Raw genomic sequence first — 25,283 nt, 5'->3', positions numbered from 1 at the left:
AGTATTGTATCATGCTCAGGATTATTTCTATACTGCGCTCTAGGGATGGGTAATCATATGATGTTTCATCGGTAACATCGGATTTATGCTTTCAATGTTCGATGTTTAATCCTGCAATGTTAAGGATCCAATGTTTCCTCAACATCGCTAGATTTCTCCCCCGATGTTTTTCTCAATTTTCCCATTTTTGTTTTTTTGTGTGTGTGTCACTGTGGGGGTTATTCTAGTTCATTCTTTCTGACAAAATACTTCTTAGATGGACAAAACCATGTGCACTGCGGGTGGAGCAGATGTAACTTGAGCAGAGAGAATTAGATTTGGGTGGGTTTTTTCTTCAAAGTTAGATCTATATTGCAGTGTAAAATAAAGCAGTCAGTATTTTCTCTGCACAGAAACAAAATAACTCACCCAAATCTAATTCTCTCTGCACATGTTACATCTGCCCCCCTGCAGTGCACATGGTTTTGTCCATCTAAGAAGGATTTTGTCAGAAAGAATGAACTAGAATAAACCCGTGTGTGGTGCTGTAACTGTTTACGGCAGCAAGCTCACTCCTTGTTTTATGTTCATAGACAACTTAAAAAACATACAAAACAGTAACACACACTGGGCCATATGTACTAATCTTCAAAAGTTATAAAATGGAGAGTGATAAACCACCAGCCAATCAGCTCCTACCTGCCATGTCACAGACGGTGTTTAAAAAATGTGAGGCAGGAGCTGATTGGCTGGTGGTTTATCACTCTCCATTTTATCACTTTTGAAGCTTAGTGCATCTGTGTGGTGATGATACAGACTTCAGTTGAGAGAAGATAAGAGAGAGAAAAAGATTAACTAAAGAGAAAGTGGGAACATTAAAGCTACTGTATAGTATACTCCTAATATTGCAACAAATATTAAGGTACAGTATGTTCTATTTTGCACTGTATGGACAGTTTCTTGTTATTTTCTATGTTCAACTTAAGTTATTAGCCTGTTGCTACTGTTAAAAATGAAGTTAAAAATGTTACTTCCTCATCTTTGCGGCCACCGCTTATGCTACGGAACATACATAGCATATAGCAAGCTGCAAGAGTTATTTTCGGGGTCCACGCCACCATCTATTACCTTTAGTAATGTTGTGGCAAGCGAAGCACAGTGAGCCACCTAGCCCGAAACATGGTGGAGGGGACAATCGCGATTCACGTAGCGGCTAACGTAACTGGTGTAAGCAGTGGCCGCAAAGATAAGGAAGAACCTTAAAAATATTTAAAAATAGCAGATTTTACCACATAACATGAATGATTTATCCATACTTGCCTACCCTCCCGCATTTAGCGGGAGTCTCCCGGTTTTTCAATCCTTCTCCCGCCCCCCGCAAATCCCTTGGTTCCTCCCGCTTTTTGTCCCCTTTGCAAAAAAAAAAAACCTGAGTGCGCATGCGCGAACGCGATGTTGCGGGGGCGGGGCCTGAATGCGCGACGTTGTGATGTTATTATGACGGCCACCGTGGGCTGTGTGGGACTGGGTAGCGCTGGCCGAGGGCGGCGTGGTACAGCAGCAAGAGCTTGGGCGGGGGCTTGGAAGCGGCAGAGGACTGCGTGGATGAAATGTGAGCCGGGAGGCTGGGAGCACGAGTGTCAGGAGCGGCAGCTGCAGTAAGTATAACTCTGTTATACAGCAGCCTGACTCACCGGTTCTCACAACGTGTGAGAGTGATCAGACCGGTGCCAGCATCTCCTCTCTGGCTCCTGATCCTCATTGCTGCCAAGCTCCGCAAGCTGCTGGGCTGTTCTCTCCGTCCCTCCTCCTTCTCCTCCCTGCTGTGTCTCACTCTACTGACAGTCTCACACATACGTACTCTCACTGAGCTGCTTCCTATGTCATTGTGCTGATACCCAGCACACGTACACTGCACCTCTATAAATAGAGAAAAGCATATATATATTTATCTTTCTCTAGTTTCCATTTAAAATAAATAATTGTTCTAGCCACAGAAGTAAAATTGATATGTCCATCCTAAGCACTACACTTTTTGTTATGTGTAGTAAGGTCACAGCATAATCAGGTCATTATGGTTTCTCTTCTTAAATAAATAAAACCCCGATTGTCCTGTATAATCTAGATGAAAATGACTACTCCAGCCACCAGGAGCTGTACCTAATTAATTCTATAAATATTGTCATTTATTAAGCTTGAACTCCTCCTTCCTTTTGATGTTTCGTTTAATATCTGCCGTTACACAGTAAAATTCTTTACAGCACAAGGGTTAATCGGCCATCTTTAATTAGTACACCAATTAAGTATAGAATGGTCAAAGATAGACCAGGTCTGTATAATAAAATTCCTGCTTTCCAAAAAAAGTTTTTCTGTGCAGCATAACAAGGGTTAATCGGCCATTTTGGTTTTAGTGCATTATAGCCGTGTATAGACTAGGTCTGCAAGCACTGTTTCACAATTTTGTATTCCTGTATTTGCACTCAAACCGCAACATAGAAATATTAGAATAAAGAGTGACTTCTTTATTATTTAAGTCCTGGCGTGAAAATATATATATATATATATATATATATATAATATATATATATTAGTGTGTCAATAAGTGGAGTCACTCACCAGTCTTCAAGTGGGATTCAGTATTAAATCCCGGCGGTCGGGATCCCGGCGTTCAGAATCCCGACGCTGGAATCCTGACCGCAGAAATCCCGACAAGGGGGGGACGTGGATCTCCTCCCCCCTTGCGGGCTCGCTGCGCTCGCCACGCAGCGGGCCCGGTGCCTCGCTACGCTCGGCACACTAATTTATTCTCCCTCCGGGGGTGTCGTGGACACCCCCGGAGGGAGAAAGTGTCGGGATTTCAGCGGTCAGGATTCTGAACACCAGGATCCCGACCGCCGGGATTTACACTGCATCCCTTCAAGTGATATGAAGGGGTTTAAATCAGGCAGCATGGCAATACAAGGCGGGCATCTGCGATGCCCGCCTTGTATTGCCATGCTGCCTGATTAAAACCCCTTCATATCACTTCATATCACTTGAAGACTGGTGAGTGACTCCACTTATTGACACTATACAAGTAGTGATCTTCTAGCAAGCTCCCTATACCCGGAATGTCACCCCAGCAAAATATTTAATACAGATGTGAGTGCCAGTACTATGAACTGTATAAGTATATATATAAATATATATATATATATGTAGTGTTCCCGCTAGGCTTATTTCACAGGGCGCTGCGCCCTGCCCCTTTAAAAGCCGACAAATTCCACCCTGCCCGTCTTTTGCTGCCCTGCTGTGATCCTGCTGTTTTTTTATTTTATTTTTTTAAATGCACACTTAAAAAGAAAAATCTGGGGTCTCACTTTCTGTTGATTTGTCTCCATACCTCCTCCCCCATGTCACCTTAACCCCTCGCCCCATTACCTCAGCTTGTCACGCCACCCATCACTTCACCCCATAACCTAAACATCTCTCGCCCCTTCATCTCATCCCCTGTACCCTGTCTCCAGGTGTCATTTTAGAAGTCTGGGGAGTGACACCTATTCTCTACTGTATATAAATAAATAGAAAACAGTAAATGTGTATGTCCAACACGCAGGATGATATTCCGTAGGTTGCCGAGGTGTACAGTGTGGGGCTTAATGTGTAATGGGCTTTACAGCATGTGACAATGTGTAATAGGCATTACAGTGCGAGGTATAATATGTAATGTGCATTACGGTGTGTGGCATAATGTGTTGTGGGCATTACAGTGTGCGGCATAATGTGTAATTGGCATTTATGGCATGTAGCATACTGTGTCATAGGCATTAAAGCATGTGGTATAATATGTAATGAGTATTATGGTGGGAAGCCGGGGGCCCTGCCTATTGTGTCTGTCCCGGGCCCCACAATTTCTGATGGCAGCCCTGCCGGCAGTCTCCCTAGCTGCGCTGACAGTCCCTCCCTTCTAAGCCCTGGTGGCCATATTTACACAACTTCTCAGTGTATGGTGGGTCAGGTCGTGTCAAGAGCTTCACCCCCTCTGTGTCCTGGGCTAATAAATAGGTAGTAATAATGCTACATACCTCCCAACTGTCCTAATTACTGCGGGGCAGTCCCACTAATTGGAGACTGTCCTCCTGTTCCTCCTGTGGGTGGCAGTGTCCTGCGGGCTGGGGGCAGTTGGGGGAGCTGGAGATCTCAGCTACCCTACCGAGCAGCCGGTGATCACTGAAGAGATGCCATTCACATGTTCACGGCATCTCCAGTGCAGGGAGAAAGCCAGGGGCTGCTTAGGGAGCGCTGGGCAAGCTCCTAAAGTGACAAAAACAGGGTTGTGGTGCTAGGCCCTGGACCAGTCCTTAGACCATGCCCCTTTCATCTGAGCCACACCCATTTTCAAGTTGGCCGCGCCTTCGGCGCAGCAGATTGCAACTTCTATAATGCCAAACTAGGGAGGTATGCTGTTATGTCTTTCTGTGCCCATATGATTTTCTATTATCATTTTTCAGCCTGACTGAAAACATGAACTTATTTATATGAAAATATTTCATGACCATTGAACACATTGCAACCACACATAATCGCTGGTTTCAATTGTACAGCTTCTGCTCGTAGGTTGCCCATATACAAACTTGCTCTGGTGGTATGCGGCTCTTCATATTTTTTTTCCACCAGCCACTGCAGGACACACCCCTGGGTGGAAATAGATACGCCCATATGTGTCACTAGACACGCCCTGAAATATGACACACCCATTCAATGGTGCGCGACACTGCACTCGGTGCAAATCTCCCTCATTTTGCTTTTCAAAAGTAGGCAAGTATGGATTTATCCAATGTGTGTGTAAACTCTAAGCCACCAATAAGATGAACTTAATAGAAGGATTATTTATCATTTCAGAAGTTTATTAGTGTATTATATGCTTAAGTAGGCAGTTTATTAGAAAATATATAGAAACATTGGTTAACATCGGCTTCAGAGTACCAATGTTTAGGTATATATGATGTTTTGTAACCAAAGTTGAAAAACATCATTCAACTGATGTTTTCTTTTGATGTCCCATCCCTACTGTGCTCCCCCCTGTCATACACTGTGCAGGGCAGCATGGATGGAAGCTCCTGCACAACAGGAAGAGGCAGCGATGAGCAGTCCACACAGAAGCCCCGCCCCCGCCCTAGTACTGTACATCCAGCAGCACGTATCCCAGGCTCCAGCAAGTGTGTAGATTCCTCACCACAATCTGCAGTATTCATGGTTTTGGGACAGACAGGAGGAGATGGAGGCTGACCTGCTGCACAGATAAGGTAAGAGTGAGTCACTGTGTCAGGCTGATTCCACCCATCCCCCCAGTTAAGTACTCTTCTTCCAGGGCTTCCTCATGGATCATGATTCATGAGGGGTCTTTTATCAGGCACAAAACAATACTGTAGTTTGTGTAGGGATCTCAGGCCCTGTGTTTTGCATTTCTCTACCCCCCTCAGTTTCACCCTGAATCTATCTTTTCCCATCCTACCGCTCCGCGTCTCTTCGTCCCCATCCTACGGCCCCGTGTCTCTCCGTCCCCATCCTACGGCCCCGTGTCTCTCCATCCCCATCCTACGGCCCCGTGTCTCTCCGTCCCCATCCTACGGCCCCGTGTCTTTCCGTCCCCATCCTACTGCCCCGTGTATCTCCGTCCCCATCCTATGGGTCCGTGTCTCAGAGAACAGTCTGCTATATGGGGGCAGACATTTTATGATGGTCCGTCTCCATAGCCTCAGAACAAAGCCATGAGGGGAGCCGGGACCGCAGCGAATACAGGCAAATCTGCGGGTCTGTGGTGGCAGCGGCATTACAATAGCCCCACAGCCCCCCGGCGCCTGCACTTACACAGCGCCTCCCCGTTACCGCGGGGGCTGCGGGGTTATTGTTATGCCACTGCCCCTAACCTCCCTGACATCGGCCTTTAACCCCTTGGGAGATATGCCTGGAAATTTTCCAGGCATATCTGGGCTGTCCCAGAAAATTTCCGGGCATACCACTTTGCATTAGGTGCAAGCCAGTGGTGCCTCCAGCGGAGCACCACTGGAGCACTACCTTTACGAGTCCCCTCCGTCACACCCCCCCCCCCCCCCTGCCGCTTCTGTCGCAACCCCCTCCGCTCCGGCGATCGTACTCCGGAACTCCCCTGCCGCCAGCCGGCTCTCACTATATGCATCAGTGACGTAGGCAGCAGGCTCGGGATGGTCGGCGCGGCTTGGGGGCACTCGGGAGAGTTCAGGCTCCCGAGTCCTCCTGAACCGCCGCAAAACATCCCAGAGCGTACTAATGCTGGAGCCGAGGTGAGGGGGGGCTGCGGCTTCCTACGATCTGTGGTGGGTTTTGCTGGGGCAGGACAAACCTGTCAGGGCCCCACAGCAAAACCCACCACTTAAGAGGTTAAATACTGCGATTCACAGCTTTCCAGGGGAAAGTGCTGCTCATAGTCTCCTCTCCAGACTTCTCCCAGAGACGAGTCTATAAAATTATACCCCGTTCTCACTGCAGCCAAATTCCCGGGTCTAGCATGTAGACCCGGGAATTTTCCTTTTAACACAGGATTTTTGGCAGTGTGAACGGGTCGCATACCCGGATCTCAGACACGGCTAAAACCCTTCTTTTTACCCATGTCTGAGATCCGGGTATGCAGACACGGGTTGACCCGTTCACACTGCCAAAAAACCCGTGTTAAAAGGCAAATTCCCGGTAGAACTTCTTCACCCGGGAATTTGCCTTGCAGTGAGAACGGGGGTCCAGCGCGTGTATTTCTCACTCGCAGTGAGAACACGGCATTAGTTAAGCCTGCTTTGATGTGACCTGTAGTCCTACTTTTACACGAGAGGTGGGAGGAATATCTCTTGGCTTCACACCAGGCCTTGGGGATACCTGGTGGGGGCCGCATTTATTTTCGAGGGAGGGGGGGGTACACTTCTTGATGAATCCCAAACCTGAGAACACCAGTTTGGGGCAGGATAATGTGATACTGTCACAGAGAGGGTTAATCTCTGCAGCTCATTGTTGCAGAATCTGAGCTGGGAGCTGTAACCATGGACCAGCTGCAGCTTACTAATCACTCCTGCAAATAACACAGCATCAGGGCCAGACTAACAATGGGAGGCTGCAGCTCCAGGCCTCCACATAAATAGGCCCATCACCATGGCAGCGTGATGATCACCAGGCAGACACCACAGTCACATGGATGAACATAAAGTATTGCAACTTGTCCGCCACCCATTCACAGTGTGTGTTCGCACGCACTGGCTGCGAATGGAAGTTTTACATAAACATCCATTCGCAGCCTGCGGGGTAACACCCACATCGCCGACCATTGAATGATGTGGAACATGCACACACATCTAAGGTTCCCAATCTGAGGGAAGAGGGCGGGCAGCTGACATCCGGTGATGTCAGCTGCCCGCCCCTCGCACCCGCGCCATCGGTGCATTAACATGAGAACACCCAGCGTTCTCATGGAGACACGTATGGAAGGCTGGGCATTCCCATATGCTAATGAGCCGCCCCTGCCCTCCGGCTGGCAAGGTTGGGTGCCTGCACAGTTTGATCGCCGTGGGTGCATGCACCCAGCGCATGCACATGCATTGAAATGCACATGCGCAAACAACAAACATCTGCCCTGTGCGAACGCGGCCTTGCGAATGCACCTGAATAAGGTCCATAGTGTATAGGTCTCATAGTGTGTACACACGGGGCGATATGGCTTCCGATGTTGCCGATATAGTGAACATCGGAAGCCATATCGCATGCAGATTGCATGTTTTTCTAGGGCTTGCGAGCCCGATGCGCTGCCGATGCGTGCTCCCGTGTGAGCGCAAATCGGCAGTAAAATAGAGAGGGCAGCCAAGACTATATACTGCAGATCTGCACTATGTAGTCTAAATTGTCCCTCTGCAGCATGCCGTGCGATGCGAGTCCGGATAAGATCTGATCGTATCGGGACTCGCATCTCACGGCATATCCTGCCGTGTGTACACACCATTACATGGTATTGGCCTCCACTTCTCATAATAGGCCCTTGAACAGCTCCAGGCCCATGAGGCCCTACATCTGGGCCTGTATGGCGGAGGTAGGTGTAATGTGTTCCCCTGCCATGGCATTGTGCGGTGCTGGTTACTGGTACTCCATGCTGATTTCCCCCTAACTGCCCAGTACCGGAATGTGTGGCTGGTTATGAAGGTTGGATATGGTTGTGAGGTTGGCCTTTATTAGGTAGGCATACTGTACATTGGGTCGACACTGTTAGGTCGTCAGCTATATAATATCGTCATGGGCTAGGTCAGCAGGGACTTTAGGTCAATATGATAAAGGTCAATATAAAGATGGTCGACATGTTTTGTTTTACACTTATACAGTTTTCATGTTGACGTAAGTCAGCATAGACACACACACAAAAAAATGTTGACCTTTTTTCAAGTCGACCTTTTTCATGCCGACCTAAAGTCCCCGTTGACCTAAGCTATGTCGACCTTTCATAGGTGTTGACCTATGGCCTGCCAACCTAACTGTGTCGACCCAATGTATCTCAACCCAAATTGGGTCAACCCAACGACCCATACCCATGAAAGGAGAGACAGAGATCTATGCAGTGTTTTCCCCAAACCCCACTGCCTCAGGCAGGTGTAGCTACAGGTGGGATACTGTCATTAGGTCGACAAGCATTGGGTCGACACCATTAGGTCAACATGCAGAAAGGCCGACATGGGTCTAGGTCCACATGGGTCTGGGTCGACATGGGTCTAGGGCAACAGGTCATTAGGTCAACACAAACAATGGGCAAGGTCGACAGTGAAAAGGTCGACATGGTGTTTTTCACAGTTTTTTGAGCCGACATGCGCCAACAGGCGGTATTGTGTGCCGAGCGTAGCCCGAAGCGAGGAGACGCGGTGCTACGGTTCAGTGTCCATGTTTTTTGTGTAGAAATTTGGGTAAAAAAAGAATGAAAACCCCATGTCGACCTTTGACTGTTGACCTTGCCCATGTTGACCTTTCTGCATGTCAACCTAATGGTGGCGACCCAATGCTTGTTGACCATTCTCTTGTAGACCTACTGATCCATACCCCCACAAGTTGTCCATAGATTTTTTAAGATGATTTTTGTTAAATTTAAAATCAACTGTTTAATACAGTAGTAATACTGCGCTGTATATACTGTACGTACCTAATGTGTTTTTAATGAAGTGGTTCCTACATGATCTTTGTACAGCATTGACACCATACGTGATGTACCATTTATGGGTCCCGCCTAGTATATTTAACCTAAAATATATATATTTTTTGCGATCCGGATGGCTCCCCGACAGTCGGAATTCCGACAGTCATTACTCCGACGTCAGAATCCCAACTGCTCCCTCGTGGGGGTCCATGGCCCCCATAGAGGGAGAATAAAATAGGTGGCGAGCGCAGATCGCTGCCGTGCCCACAGCGTGGCGAGCACAGCGAGCCCGCAAGGGGCTTCATTGCACTCCCCACGCTGTGCAGTCGGGATTCCGACGTCTGACTAATGACTGTCGGAACCCCGACTGTCGGGTTTTTATACCACACCCATATTTTTTTATCCCAGTTACTGATAGCTTCTTCTGTAACTGTTCAGTCATGTATATGTAACGCAGAGTTGCCTACCCTCCCGGAATGGCTGGGAAGGTCCCGAAAATCGTGTCCCCCTCCAGGGCCCCCTGGACAGGTGGGCAACACTCCCAGATACCGGCAGACCCCCGCATTTCCCTGGTGGCAGAGTTTTACATTTAAAATGGTCGGCGGAGGGGACGGGGCTAAATATGCAAATCACCGTTATTTAGCTCTGCCCCTTACTCAGAGACCCACAAATTGCAGGATTTGCATTACTGGGGGCAGGGACTAATGATCTCTCCATCAGCCCCGCCCCCCAGAAGTGCTGCTGACAGTCTCCTTTCCAGGGTTCTCCCGGAGAGGAGACTGTAAAAGTCAGCAACCCTGAAGTAACGTAAGAAATCTCTCCATGTGTAGGCCCCATAACAGTATGTGGCCTGAGGAGGTGACTGTCACTTTCAATATCATCCTTAAAGCAGCAGCACGCAGACTAGTGATGTCCCCTAGAAAATGATGTAAGACCATCTCTATCAGTGTGTGGTGCACTGCAGTATCTCCTGGGCTCCTATAGTACCCACATTTGTTTTGGCCTGAGGCAAACTAAGGCAAATCCTTGAGAATTGTCCCATAATTCTGGTAAAATTTGGGGTCAATATAATTTGCCCATATAAATAATCCAATGATTTGACAATGATTTGTTATATTGATTTGGTTTATAGTTTTCAGATGCAGATTTAGTGGAGGAATTCAATTGTCGGTGAATGCATCCGTCCTGCCAGATCAGGGCAGCAATAGCCGTGCTTTATGGCAGCCTGATCCCATGGCATGCCTTGAGGAATATGCACCTGGTATGGAAACAAGTTGGTGAGGAGGGATTACCAGAGCGCTGTTATGGGGTGTACACACGGTGCAATATACTTTCTATTCAATCCCGAATAAATTGGGATCGGATCGAATGTTGCGAGTACACATTCGATTTAGACTGTAAAGTACAGATCTGTACTATATGGTCTTGCCGCACAGTCTATTTTTCTATTTGATTTCGATGCCACGGTGCCGCGTATTGGGGATCGAATGAAAATCGAATACGTTAAATTTCTGTTTGATTTGAAGCAACATCGAATAGCAAAATAGACATACAGCGCGCCCCCTGGGAAACGGAGCCTTCCACCGCCTCCCCCGCCGTCGCCCTTGCCGCCCCGAGCGCCCCCTAACCCTGCCCGTCTGAAGCGGAGATGGGAAGGGACACGCAGCGTCCCTGCCGAGAGACTGGGACTGGGAGACACACGCGTGTCCCAGTTCAGTGAAGCCCCTGCCGCCGGCGCTCGCCAGCGGGGAGGGTCTGGCGAGCCCCGGCCAAGGATGGCAGGGGCTCCATCTGTAATCGAACCGTGTGCACGCCCTATTAGACTCTGAGCCTGGCGGGTAACCTGCCGGGTAACTCTGAGGATTCAGATGAAATCCCGGCGGTAGGGATCCGTTCAAAATCCCGACGCCGGAAACCACCAAAATCCCGACAAGGGGGGGACGTGGATCGCCCCACCCTTGCTACGCTCGGCACGCTAATTTATTCTCCCTCCAGGGGTGTCGTGGACACCCACGGAGGGAGAAACTGTCGGGATTTCGGTGGTCGGGATTTCGGCAGTCAGGATTCCGGCGTCGGTATTTAAACTGCATCCCATCTCTGAGCCTGGCGGGTAACCTGGGGGCACCTGATGTACTGTATATGTTACTGTTGTGATTACGTTACCTTTTTCTATAGTAGACTATACAACTAGTCAGAGTCCAATTCACTCCTGCACTTTATGTTTTTATTCTTCTGCACTTTATTAAATACTGTTTAAACTAGATTTCTCCATTTGTTTCATAGGAGTTGCTGCTGAATGGTGACGGTGTGATTCCCAATATTGACCTCATCCGAATAGGGTGTAATCCTCTCTGTGGATGCGCAATTGTCAGCCATAAAACATAGCGCATGTCCTCTGGTAGGAGACTCCACCTGACCTGCTTGGGGTTGTACTTAGAATGATGCTGTTATACACTAGGGCAGTGGCTCCCGAACATCATGGCGCCCTAGATAATCACATTCTTTTTGCGTCACCCCTAGACCAAAGGTTTCCTATTGAGAAATTTCTCAAAGAATATTAAGTAATTTGTGTTTATATGTCATTCTTAGGTTCACTTATGTGATGAGGGACAGGATTCTCTTCTGTCTGTCCACACATCTGGTTTTCCTAACACAATGACCATACATAATTGAAGTTTTTCCTGGACCCCCAACCCAAGTCACCCCTGAAAGTGTCCTGAGGCCCCCCAGGGTGCCACGGCACACAGTTTGGGAACCACTGCACTAGGGAATTTTGCTTCTCCTCTCTTGGAGCGTCTAAGATCGGGGGAATGATATCACTGAAGATTACATTTTGAAGAATTAAATTGCAGGACATTTTATCAAGCTAGTGCTGACAGATGCTGTGGTGTAATTGTTCCCATAGTGTGCCCAGGGCTGTGTACGCAGCTTTACCAAATGTTGGTCAGTAATTGGATGCAGTCAAAATCCCGACATGATCAAAATCTTGAATGGGTCAAAATCCCAACAAGGACAAAATCCCGACATTAATATCCCGACAAGGTCAAAATACCGACATATAGAATGTACAGGTGAAACCTTGCGACCTGTCGACTCAAAGTCATGTTGACTTTTTCACCTGTGCATTCTATGGCCCTTATTCTGGTTGGTGCGGTCGAGCCGCATATGCGGCTCCGACCGCACCAGACGAATCCCCGCCTACAAGACAGATCGCCACGGCCGTCCGTACACGGACGGCTGGCGATCCGCATAAAAATGGTGGAGGCGTACGCCTCCACCATGGTGGGAGCTGCCCCCTGCATTCGATGGTCGTCGACCATCGAAGGCAGGTCCGCACGCCCCGGCAGCTCCCGCAAGCTGAGACCACACGGACAATCGTCCGTGTGGTAGCTTGTATGGGGGCTGAAAGCTGACATCCGGCGACGTCAGCTTTCCGCCCCCATGAGTTGCGTCATGCCCTCATTACCATGCATACGCCCCGCGTTTGCATGGGAACGCCCATGAAACGCGGGGCGTACACATAGGGAAATGAGGGCATGAAGCCTCTCACGCCCCTATACGCCCCCTTTGCGGCGGACGAAATACGTCTGCGGCGAAGGGGGCTGCACATGCGCAGATTGACCTCTGCGCATGTGCAGAGTAAAAACATCGGCGGTACGGCCGCACGCGGGCCGTACCGTCCGAATTAGAATAAGGGCCTATATGTCGGGATTTTAAATGTCGGGATTTTGTCCTTGTCGGGATTTTAAATGTCGGGATTTTGTCCCTGTCGGGATTTCATAGTGAATCCTCAGTAATTTCAGCATTGTATAGCGGGGCGGGGACAGGATAATCTTCCGACACAGATTTTCAGGACCATTTTACAGAGCCGCGGTGGCCAATTTGTGTATTCTGAAGGTTATCCAGATAAGGAACGGTCACTAGGTCGACCACAAGAAGGACGACATATACTGGGTCAACCATTGAAGGTCAACAACCTCAAAAGGTTGACATGGGTTTAGGTCGACACAAGAATTAGGTCAACATGGGGAAGGTCGACAGCCAAAAGGCCAATGTTTATTTGTTATATTTTTAGCTGACATGTGCCGACATGCGGATTTTCATGCCCTACCATCCACTAGGGCGTGGAGGGAGAATAAAATAGTGTGCCAAGCGTAACGAGGCACCGTGCCCGAAGTATGGTGAGCACAGCCAGCCATGCGAGGGGACGTGATGCACCGATACGGTGTCCATGTCCACTGTGTCGACCTTTTGAAAACCCCATATCGACCTTTTGAGTTTTATTGTAGATCTAGACCAAGAATAGTAATAAAATATTAGGACAGAACAAGGGTGACATGTACATTAAATACGGGGTTTATAGGCAACTTGTAATCCCTGTGGACAGATTGCCAGACTCCAATGTCCAGAAAGCCGATCTGCTTCATTGTGCGGACACTGAGGTCTGTGGGAACCTGATACTAATCCTGACCACCCGACTAATTCATTCAGAGTATTGGTTCAAGTTTGGGTCACCGCAAGAATCACACTAGTGTAATAGTACGTCTGCAAGTATCCCAACACCCCATATTCCATTTGTTATGGCATTGTGTATTCCTGGAATTAGAAATGTATTCACATCACAGGATGAGAGATCATGCTCTTTATAATATATGTAATATAGGAGCAAAAAATAAACCAGAGAAATAAGGGTGATGGGTACAATAGATAGAATTTATTATAAAAAGAAGTTTTACAAATATTGAGAGAGAATGTAAACTTCCTAGCAGATGTTATTTCAATAATAAAAGATCTGTGAGTAGCGATGTCTTCTACCATCCTGGACAGGGGGCGTTCCATGCTGCAGTATGCAGGGGACAGAGGACCTTGGCTCCAGCACATTGGATCTGGCAGTACCGTCAGCTGCCCACAAACATCTATGGGACCAGGGCATGTGCAAATATACTGGTTTCTAGGGTCTGCATTACTCATTATTTTGTATACACTGAAGCCTATTTAGCAAGATGTCAATTTATTAATTCCTGCAGGAGATAATAAACTACAGATCCCAGGGTAAACTGGCACTTGTGGTTCTCTAGTTTTATTGATATAAATACACATGCAAAAGTGTTTTTTATTTTTCTGACAAAATGTTTATTTACTCAAGGCATACAGAAGTATACAGACACTGCCCGCTTGCCTCTGTGACATCACAAGTTGGAGAGCGACAGAAGTTGGCTGGTTTACACTAATGATAAAGTTTGTTAGGTATGTGGAGCAGCACAGAACATAAAAGTTGGATGGTTGGAGGAAAGTTGAGGCCCATACACACTAGGCGCTTTTGAGCTCAAAGTTGCCACTTTTTCCGTTTTGAGCTACTTTTAACTCAAAATCTCCTAGTGTGTATGGGCAGGCAATGAGCGGTGAGCGCTGATGTACCACAATACTTCACCCTGTATAACAGGATAAGTGGGAGACTGTGGAAAGTCATGTCAACTCCTCTTTCTGCCAGCACTGCTTGCTTGTTGCGTCCCATTCCCCATAACCTCCTTTTCTCTATCTGCCACCCTGCCTGCTTTCTGCATCCCACTCCCCTTCACCTACTGTCTGCTGACACTGCCTGCTCTCTACATCCCATTCAGTCACCTATTCTCCTCGATCTGCTACTACCGCCTGCTTCCTGCATCCCACTCCCCTCCTTTCCTCTATACTGCTACCACCTGCTCCCTGTGTCCCATTCCCTGTCAGTTTCTTTCCTCTCTCTGCTACTACTGCCTGCTTTCTGCATCCCTTTTTCCTCCTCTATGCCACCACTGCCTGCTTTCTGCATCACATTCCCTGTCACCCATCCTCTCTCTGCTGCCAGCACCTGCTTTCTGCATCCTATTCCCTATCTCTTCCTCTACGCTTTCTGCTGCCACCACCTACTTTCTGCATCCAGTTTCCCATCACCTTTCTCTGCACCAATGCCCCTTTCTAGCCATGATTTGGGTTGGTTTATTTTTTCATCAAAATATTAAAATGTAAAGAAAATAAAAACCTGGCCTCCAACCGTCCCCTCTAGCCAAACCATCACTTGCCTTTATTGTGTTGTTATTTCATGAAAAAATAAACTGACACAAAAATATTAGACCTCCTGTCTTTGCTACCTCCGACTGCTTCATCACTTTCCCTAGCACTTCCTTTCTTCTCTCTGCTTCCACTTCCTGCTCTCTACATCCCATTGAGTCACCTACTCTCCTCTATCTACTGCCATCGCCTGCTTCCTGTGTCCCACTCCCCTTCACCTACTGTCTGTAGCCACTGCCTGCTTTCTTCATCCCGTTGCTTGTCACATCCTCTCCACTCTCTACTTCCACCACCTGCTTCCTATTCCTATTCCCCTTTACCTACTGTCTCTGCTGCCACTGCCTTTATTCTGTGTCCCATTCACGTCACCTCCTCTCCTTGCTGCCACCACCTCCTTTCTGTGTCCCATTCCGCATCACTTACTGTCTCTGGTGCCACCTCCTGCTTTCTTCATCCCATTCTGTCACTTCTCTCTGTATTGCCACCTCCTGCTTCCTACATCCTATTCCCCTTCACCTACTGTCTCTGCTGCCACTGCCTGTTGTCTGTGTCCCATTCACTGCCACCTCCTCTCTTTGCTGCCACCACCTGGTCCCTGTGTTCTATTCACCATCACCTACTGTCTATGCTGCCACCGCCTGCGTTCTTCATCCCATTCCGTCACCTCCTCTCCTCCCTCTGCTGCCACCACCTGCTTCCTGCGTTCCATTCCCTGTCACCTACTGTCTCTGCTGCCAAAGCCTGGTTTCTTCATCCCATTCAGTCACCCCCTCTCATCTCTCTGCTGCCACTGCCTGCTTCTTGCGTTCCATTCCCAGGCACCTACTGTCTCTGTTGCCACCTCCTGCTTTCTTCATCCCATTCCATCACCTCCTCTCTCTGCTGCCATTGCCTGCTTTCTTGCATCCCATTCCCCGGCACCTACTGTCTCTGCTGCCACCGCCTGCTTTTTTTATCCCTTTCCCCTCACCTCCTCTCTTCTCTCAACCTCCACCTCCTGCTATCTTTATCCCTTACTCCATCACCTATCCTATAAAAAAAGTAAACTAACACAAAATAATTAAAATTTATCTTGATTTCTTGACTTGTGTATTTGATTTTGTATATCTTCAATATAATTTCAATACACTTTTATGATTAAAACAATTATTCAATGTTAAATTCTCTGTCACCTCCTGTCTCTGCTGCCACCGCCTGCTTTCTTCATCCCATTCCTCTCCTCTTCTTTCTTTGCTACCTCCGCCTGTAGTCTGCATCCCAATCCTCACCACCTCCTGTCTTTGCTACCTCCGCCTGCTTCATCTCCCCGTCACTGCCTCTCTTCTCTCTACTGCCACCACCTGCATTTTTCATCCCATTCTGTCACCTCCTCTATTTACTGCCACCGCCTGCTTCCTGCCTCCAATTCACAATCACCTCCTGTCTCTGATGCCACCGCCTGCTTTCTTCAATCCATTCCTCATCCTCTCCCTTCTATGCTGCCACCGGCTGTAGTCTGCATCACATTTCCCTTCACCTCCTCTCTCTGCCCATACAGCCTGTTTTCTGCATTGCATTCTCCTCCTCTCCTGCCACTGCTTACTTTTGGCATCCCATTCCCTGTCACCTCCTCTCTTCTCTCTGCGACTACTGCTTGTTTTCTGCATTCCATTCCCTAACACTATCTCTCCTCTCTCTGCTGACACCACCTGCTTTCTGCACTTCATTCCTTAACTCTTTCTCTCCTCCTTCTTTGCTGACACCACCTGCTTTCTGCGCTACATTCCCCATTGTCACCTCTTCTCCTTCTGCTGCAACCACCTGCTTCCTGCATCCCATTGCTTGCCACATTATCTCCACTCTATACTGCTACCACCTGCTTCCTTTTTCCTATCTCTTCCTCAACGCTTTCTGCTGCCACGGCATACTTTCTGCATCCAGTTTCCCATCACTTTTCTCTGCACCAATGCCAATTTCTAGCCATGTTTTGGGTTACTTTATTTTTTCATAATACAATATCATAAACATATTAAAATGTAAAGAAAAAGGAGAATTCTTTAAAGTGCTCCTACCTAGAATAAAACCCCAACTTACTAAAACATTTAACGCCATTATTAGTTCTGGAAGCGTTCCAAAATACTTTAATGACGCTATTATCCGTCTTATCCCCAAACCGGGCCGTGATCCACATTTACCGGGCTCATACAGGCCTATATCCCTTTTAAATGTGGATTACAAATTGTTTACCTCCATAATTTCCAACCGTATCAAACTCCTCATTCCCAGCATAGTGAATACAGACCAAACAGGATTTATAATAGGTAGGCACTCTACGTCCAATATCAGAAAAGTACTATCAACCATGCATTGGATAGACACACATGAGGACATGGATGCCTCCTACTTGCTTGCAGTAGACGCCGAAAAGGCATTTGATATGGTCTCGTGGGACCATATCTTTCTTACACTCACAAAATTCAACTTCCCTACAAATCTAATGCATATAATCAAATCACTTTACGCCGGATCCACCTCTAGACTTGTATGTAATGGATATCTATCGAACCCTATACAATTATCCAGAGGAACACGACAGGGGTGCCCCCTATCCCCACTCCTCTTCGCACTTGCCATTGAGCCTTTAGCGGTGGCTCTGAGGGGACTATCTGATTTCTCGGGTATATCAGTCGCCACAAAAGAGCTGAAGCTCGCATTATTTGCGGATGATATGCTCCTTTTTGTTAGTAATCCCCTGACTTCCATACCGGCCATAATGAAACAAATAGATGAATTCGGCTCTTTTGCGGGATATAAAATTAATGCTGACAAATCAGAACTCCTCCCTCTAAACAAACCTGCAACTCGCCTTATAGCTTCCCCGCCCCCACCAGAAGTCTCTAAATTCAAGCTTAATTGCCCATCACTGAAGTACTTGGGAGTTCAGTTGCCCTCGGAGATAAGTAAACTATATCACTTAAATTACACCCCTGTATTCACCAAAATAAACACACTCCTCCAATCATGGATTAACATGCCAATCTCCCTACAAGGTAGAGCAGCAGTATTGAAAAGTATTATTTTTCCAAAGCTATCCTATGTTATACAAATGCTCCCAATGTACCCCACAACAGCTGACGTTAAACGTTGTGAGAAAATGTTTGCTAAGTTCCTTTGGAGGGGAAAGAAATCTAGGATATCACTATCCAAATTAAAATTAAAAAAAAGTGAAGGGGGCATGGCAATACCTGATATTAAAGCCTTCTCGAAAGCCACAGCATTTAGATATGTCTGGGATTGGCTCCTGAACACATCAACATACACCAATCTAGAGTTAGAACAAAAATCGATGCTTCCTTACTCACTGGTGGCCCTCCTACATACACCCAAAACCAAACTCCCCTTGGAAGCGAAAGTACATCCACTATTCTGGCACACATACGCGGCATGGTGGTCTGGTAACATACTACTGAAAAGGCAGCCATCTCACTCTAGATTTTTACAATTCTGTGGTAACCCCTGTTTTCCAGCAGCACAAACCAACTCAAAGTTCGCCACATGGAAAAGGAAAGGCATCATAGCTGTTAAGGATGTCTTTGACCCAGGGGGCACCATTTTATCGTTTAAATCTTTGGTCGAGAAGTACCAAATCCCCAATTCAGATTTTTTCATGTATTTGCAACTAAGACACTATGTACAGTCGCTACCCCCCCCATTTGATAACTCACTCTCCTTAGACCCACTTACCTCTTTAACCGCCAAGATCTCATTAGCTCCATACAAAATAAATTTTCTATACTGGGATTTCCTGTCTCTTTGCCCCAACAAGCTTTGGGCGCGCGGAGTGTCGACGTGGGAGTCGGACTTGGGCAGACCACTGGTGCTCAAAGATATACATTGGGATCTCACCAATGCACTCAAATTTTTACATTCGGCAAGGCTGCAGGAGACACACATTCGTTTTCTACACAAGGCCTACATCTCACCAGGCCAACGGGCCCACATGGTACCAGATACCTCCTCAAAATGTTTAAAATGTGGTGCCTCAACAGCATTGTTTATTCATTGTTTTTGGTCTTGCCCAAAGATCAAAAAGTTTTGGAATAAGCTATTGAGCTTTATCAATGACACCTTCAAACTACATCTAACCTTTGACCCATTGGCAATTTTAATGCTAAATTTTTCTACCTGGCACCTTAAAGGTAAACAGAAATTAATAACGCCCTTGCTGTGTTTAATCCTTACGATAGGTAAAAAACTAATTTTAACCAACTGGACTGTCCGGTCTACGCCCAGGGTCGACATGATGCGTGCCCAGCTTCTTAAAACTTTATATCTAGAAAGGCAATCTACTATGCCTAATATAGAAGAAGGTGGTCTACGATTTTATAGAAAGTGGGGACCTTACATTGAGGTGCTAGACACAACTCAACAAAATCAAATTATGTCTATTTTTGACTCAACAACGTGGAACACTTATCGCCAGCTTACTCTACCAGTGATTTCTCCGCCTGTGAATGACTAATGTATGTTAGATGGCACAAACCTCCCACAGTTTCATGCAATATTGGAAATATGTTAGTAAAGCATCGAACGAAGTGATATAGTCAGAAGCACTTAATCTTAACCCCATGTCCCTCCCCCTCCTCTACCCCCCCCTCCCCCCCCCCACACACCTCCCCAGTTTACAAAATTCTTTCAACAACTGGTTTACTTCACATAATTTTATTGAGTTTATGATGACAAATGCTGTTTACAATCAATACAGAATGCATAATATTACATACCACGCTATATGTGGATACCTTTCAACAATCAACGGTCCAGCGAAAGTCTCGCTACACTAACTGACGCAAAGGACACGGGACAATATACTGGCAATTCCCTAAGGTTCCCAGGAACCCAGGTGTTTATTTGTTCTTGGTTCGCCCCACTCGGAGGCCTCCAACAGGGAGCAGGCCAATGTGGGGAAAGAGTTAGGAAACGTTTGTATTTTTCTATTTTGTCTTTTGTGCCCTAATTAGGGTATAGCATTTCATTTTATATCCAAACTTGTTATGTGTTTGTAATTACAAAAGTATCTGTACAACTATATAAATTTGAAAAACCAAATAAAAACTATTTTCAAAAAAAAAAAAAAAAAAAAATGTAAAGAAAAAAATAAACCTGGCCTCCAACCGTCCCCACTAGCCAGACCATCACTCGCCTTTATTGTGTTGTTGTATCATGAAAAAAGAAACTGACACAAAAATATTAGACCTCTTGTCTTTGCTACCACCGACTGCTTCATCACTTTCCCCAGCACTTCCTTTCTTCTCTCTGCTTCCACTTCCTTCTCTCTACATCCCATTGAGTCACCTACTCTCCTCTATCTGTCTGCTTTCTTCATCCCGTTGCTCGTCAAATCCACTCCACTCTTCACTTCAAACCACCTGCTTCCTACTTCCTATTGCCCTTCACCTACTGTCTCTGCTGCCACTGCCTGTATTCTGTGTCTCATTCACGTCACCTCCTCTCCTCTCTCTATTGCCACCGCCTGCTTCCTACATCCTATTCCCCTTCACCTACTGTCTCTGCTGCCAATGCCTGTATTCTGTGTCCCATTCACTGTTGCCTCCTCTTTGCTGCCACGGCTGCCGGACGGGGTCCCGACAGTCGGGATCCCGACAGTCATTAACCCGACGTCGGGATCCCGACTGTTAAAACACTGACGGCCGGGTTCCCGACGGCCGTCGGCTATTTTCCATCGTGGGGGTCCACGACCCCCATAGAGGGAGAATAGAATAGGTAGCTCGCCACCGTGCCCGCAGCGAGCCTGCAAGGGGCTTTGTTGCACTGGCCACGCTGTCTGAGAACAGGCAGTCGGGATCCCGACGTCGGGATAATGACTGTCGGGATCCCGACTGTCGGTGAATCATACCACACCCGCTGCCACCACCTGGTCCCTGTATCCCATTCACAGTCACATACTGTCTTTGCTGCCACTGCCTGCGTTCTTCATCCCATTCCATCACCTCCTCTTCCCTCTCTGCTGCCACTGCCTGCTTCCTGCATTCCATTCTCCATCACCTACTGTCTCTGCTGCCACCGCCTGCTTTCTTCCTCCCATTCAGTCACCTCCTCTCCTCTCTCTACTGCCACTGCCTGCTTCCTGCATCTAATTCCCCAGCTCCTACTGTTTCTGTTGCCACTGCCTGCTTTCTTCATCCTTTTCCCCTCACCTCCTCTATCCTCTCACCCTCCACCGCCTGCTTTCTTTATGCCTTTCCACATCACCTATCCTATAAAAAAGTATACTAAAAAAAAAGTAGTAAAATGTATGTTGATTTCTAGACTTGTATATTTAATTTTGTATATCTTCACTATAATTTCAATAAACTTTTATGATTAAAACAAATATTACATTGTAAATTCTCCATCACCTCCTGTCTCTGCTGCCACCTTTCTTCATCCCATTCCTATCCTCTTCTTTCTATGCTGCCACCGCCTGTAATTCTGCATCCCATTCCTCACCACCTTTGCTGCCACTGCCTGCTTCATCTCTTTCCCCATCACCACCTCTCTTCACTCTACTGCCACCGCCTGCATTTTTCATCCCATTCTGTCACCTCCTCTCCTCTATTTACTGCCACTGCCTGCTTCCTGCATCCCATTCCCCATCACCTAATGTCTCTGATGCCACCTCCTGCTTTCTTCATCCCTTTCCTCTTCTCTCTTTTCTATCCTGCCACCGCCTGTATTCTGGGTCTTATTCCCCATCCCCTCGTCTCTTTTGCTGCCACCACCTGCTTTTTTTATCCCTTTCCATCACCTCCTCTCCTTTATTTTCCGCCACTGCCTGCATTCTGCCTCCTTCTGCATCCTTTTCCCATAATGCTCTTACCAGCGTCACCATCAAATACAAAGGTCTTATACTACTTGACCCGTGTGTAGCCTTTGCCACTGTAGATGACACTCATTCAAATGCTGCCACTGCCTGTAGTCTGCGTGCCATTCCCCGTCACCTAGTGTCTCTGCTGCCATCACCTGATTTCTTCATTCCATTCCATCACCTCCTCTCCTCTCTCTGCTGCCACTGCCTGCTTCCTGTGTCCCATTCCCTGTCACCTACTGTCTCTGCTGCCACCATCTGCTTTCTGCATCCTATTCCCTATGTCTTCCTCTGTGCTTTCTGCTGCTGCCCCCTACTTTCTGCATCCAGTTTCCAATCACCTTCTCTCTCTGCCACCACTGCCCCTTTCTAGCCATGTTTTGTGTTATTTTTTTTTTTCATAATACAACGTCACAAAAATATTGAAATGAATAAAAAAAAAAACCTGGCCTCCATCCGTTCCCCCTCTAGCCAGACCATCACACGCCATTATTGTGTTGTTGTATCATGAAAAAATAAACTGACACAAAAATATTAAACCTGCTGCCACCGCCTGCTTCTTCCCTGTCCCCATCACCTCCTCTCTTCTCTCTGCTGCCACGGCCTGTTCTCTATCTATCATCTACCTGTCTATCTATCTACTTACTATCTGTCTATCTATCTACCCACTATCTATCTATCTATCTATCTATCTATCTGCCCTAGTAAAAGTCACCAATGACCTGCTGTCAGCCAAATCCAAGGGTCACTTCTCCCTGCTTATCCTTTTGGACCTATCTGCTGCCTTTGACACTGTGGATCACCTTCTCCTCCTCCACACACTCCAAAACATTGGCCTCTCTGGCACAGTCTTCAACTGGTTTTCCTCTTACCTCTTCAACCGTTCCTTCTCAGTCTCTGCCTCTGGCTCCACCTCACCACCTTCCATCCTTCCTGTCGGGGTCCCTCAGGGTTCCGTCCTTGGCCCCCTTCTGTTCTCTCTGTACACCTCCTCTCTGGGTGCACGCATTAACTCCTTTGGCTTCCAATATCACCTCTATGCGGATGACACCCAAATCTACCTCTCCTCTCCTGATCTGTCCCCCACTGTTTTCTCTCAAGTTTCCAACTGCCTCTCTGCCATCTCCACCTGGATGTCTGAGCGATTTCTGAAGCTGAATATGGACAAAACCGAACTTATTATCTTTCCCCCACCCAGAGCTATGTGCCCTACTAATATCTCTATCACTGTTAACAACACCATCATCTCCCCCGTTCCCCAACTCCGCTGCCTTGGTGTCACTCTTGATTCCTCCCTCTCCTTTGCACCCCACATCCAAGCCCTGGCCCATTCTTGCCGGTTCCAGTTACGCAACATTGCTCGCATCAGGCCCTTTCTCTCACAGAGTGCAACTTAACTGATCATCCACGCATTGGTCATCTCACGGCTTGACTACTGTAATGCTCTCCTCACCGGCCTCGCTCAATCCCAACTGGCTCCTCTCCAATCTGTCCTCAATGCTGCAGCCAGGCTTATCCTCCTCTCCCGCCGCTCTAATTCTGCCACTCCCCTTCAACAAAATCTGCAATGGCTTCCATTCCCCTACAGAATCCTCTTCAAACACCTCACACTCACATACAGGGCCATCTCAAATTCCATTACTCCATATATCTCTAAACTCATCTCCATTCATACACCCTCCCGCCCTCTACGGTCGGCTGACGACTGTCGTCTCTCCTCCACCCTGATCACCTCTTCCCATGCTAGAGTACAGGACTTTGTCCATGCTGCACCCCTTCAGTGGAATTCACTCCCTCGCTCCATTAGACTCTCCCCGACCTTGCAAAGTTTCAAACGGGCACTGAAAACTCACCTATTCATCAAAGCGTACCCTTCCACTGCATAAACCAGCTGGTTCTCCGACCCCTTGCCTGTTTACATCCTGCTATCTAACCACCACCCACTCGCTTGCACCTCTTGTAATCTGTCTGTCTCCCCTTTCTACTAGATTGTAAGCTCCTCTGAGCAGGGCCCTCTTCCCTCCTGTTGTCAAAGCCCACTTATCTTCACATTTCACTCACAGCTCTCCTATACTCCAACACTCAGTGACCATCTTCGTCTGCATACTCATCTTCATCATTGGCCTCTAGTTGTATGTTGATTGAGTCCTCACTACTTACTTTTAAGCTGTAATGTGTATTGATCTGTGGCGCTCTTTATTTGTACTGTATTTTTGTTATTTATTCAATGTTATGCCAAGTTTTGTCTCCCTGTATTGTTCCTTTGTACGGCGCTGCGAAACACTTGTGGTGCCTTATAAATAAAATTATAATAATAATAATAATAATAATATCTATCTATCTAGTTATCTATTCATCCACTATCTATTTTCCCACTATCTATCTATCTATCTATCTATCTATCTATCTAATCATCCACTATCTATTTATTTATCCGCTATCTATCTATCTATCTATCTATTAATCCACTATCTATTTCTCCACTTTCTATCTCACTATATATCTCACTCTAATATATATGTCTTCACTATAATATCTTATATGCTTAATTTTTTTTTTTGCTGCCACCGCCTGCTTCATCTCTTCCGTCACCTCTACTCTCCTCTCAACCTCCACCGCCTGCTTTCTTTATCGCATTCCTTTATCTATCTATCTATCTATCTATCTATCTATCTATCTATTCATCCACTCTCTATCTCACTATATATCTCACTCTACTACATATTTTCACTATAATTTCTTATAACATACTGTATATGCTTAAAAATGTTTCAAATGTAAATAAAAAAAAAAAATGTTCCACGCCTGCTTCATCTCTTCCGTCACCTCCTCTCTTCTCACTTCTGCCACCACCTGCATTTTTCATCCCATTCTGTCACCTCCTCTCCTCTATTTACTGCCACCGCCTATATTCTGCGTCTCATTCCCCGTCGCCTTTTCTCTTTTGCTGCAACCGCCTGCTTTCTTCATCCCATTCCTCTCCTTTCTTTGCCACCACCACCTGCTTTCTGCATCCTATTCCCAAATTGCTCTTACCAGCGTCACCATCAAATACTTGTAGTCTTATACTACTTGACCTGTGTGTAGCCTTTGCCAGAGTAGATTACACTCATTCAAATGCTGCCACTGCCTATAGTCTGCATACCATTCCCCGTCACCTAGTGTATCTGCTGCCACCGCCTGCTTTCTTCATTCCATTCCATCACCTCCTCTCCTCTGTCTACTGTCACTGCCTGCTTC

The 25,283-nt window shown here is 46.9% G+C and overlaps 1 long non-coding RNA gene across 2 annotated transcripts in view; it reads left to right on the top strand.

Moving 5' to 3' along the window:
- Window positions 1-1,499: 1,499 nt before the first annotated feature.
- LOC146027112 (uncharacterized) overlaps window positions 1,500-25,283 on the top strand; it is a 46,202-nt gene continuing 22,418 nt past the window's right edge. Inside the window, exons 1-4 of one of the 2 annotated variants that reach the window (XR_014454677.1) lie at window positions 1,500-1,637; window positions 5,059-5,264; window positions 11,432-11,546; window positions 14,295-14,395. This is a non-coding gene — a long non-coding RNA (uncharacterized LOC146027112). Of the gene's footprint in view, window positions 1,638-5,058; window positions 5,265-10,233; window positions 10,410-11,431; window positions 11,547-14,294; window positions 14,396-25,283 lie in introns of those variants that run through there. The other variant, XR_014454678.1, reaches the window with a different exon arrangement.

Source organism: Crinia signifera, chromosome 8 (assembly GCF_055691185.1).
Source record: "Crinia signifera chromosome 8, ASM5569118v1, whole genome shotgun sequence".
NCBI classification, from domain to species: Eukaryota; Metazoa; Chordata; class Amphibia; order Anura; family Myobatrachidae; genus Crinia; species Crinia signifera.
The sequence above is the reverse complement of the archived record's forward strand: the minus strand, read 5'-3'. Positions and strand labels throughout refer to the sequence as shown.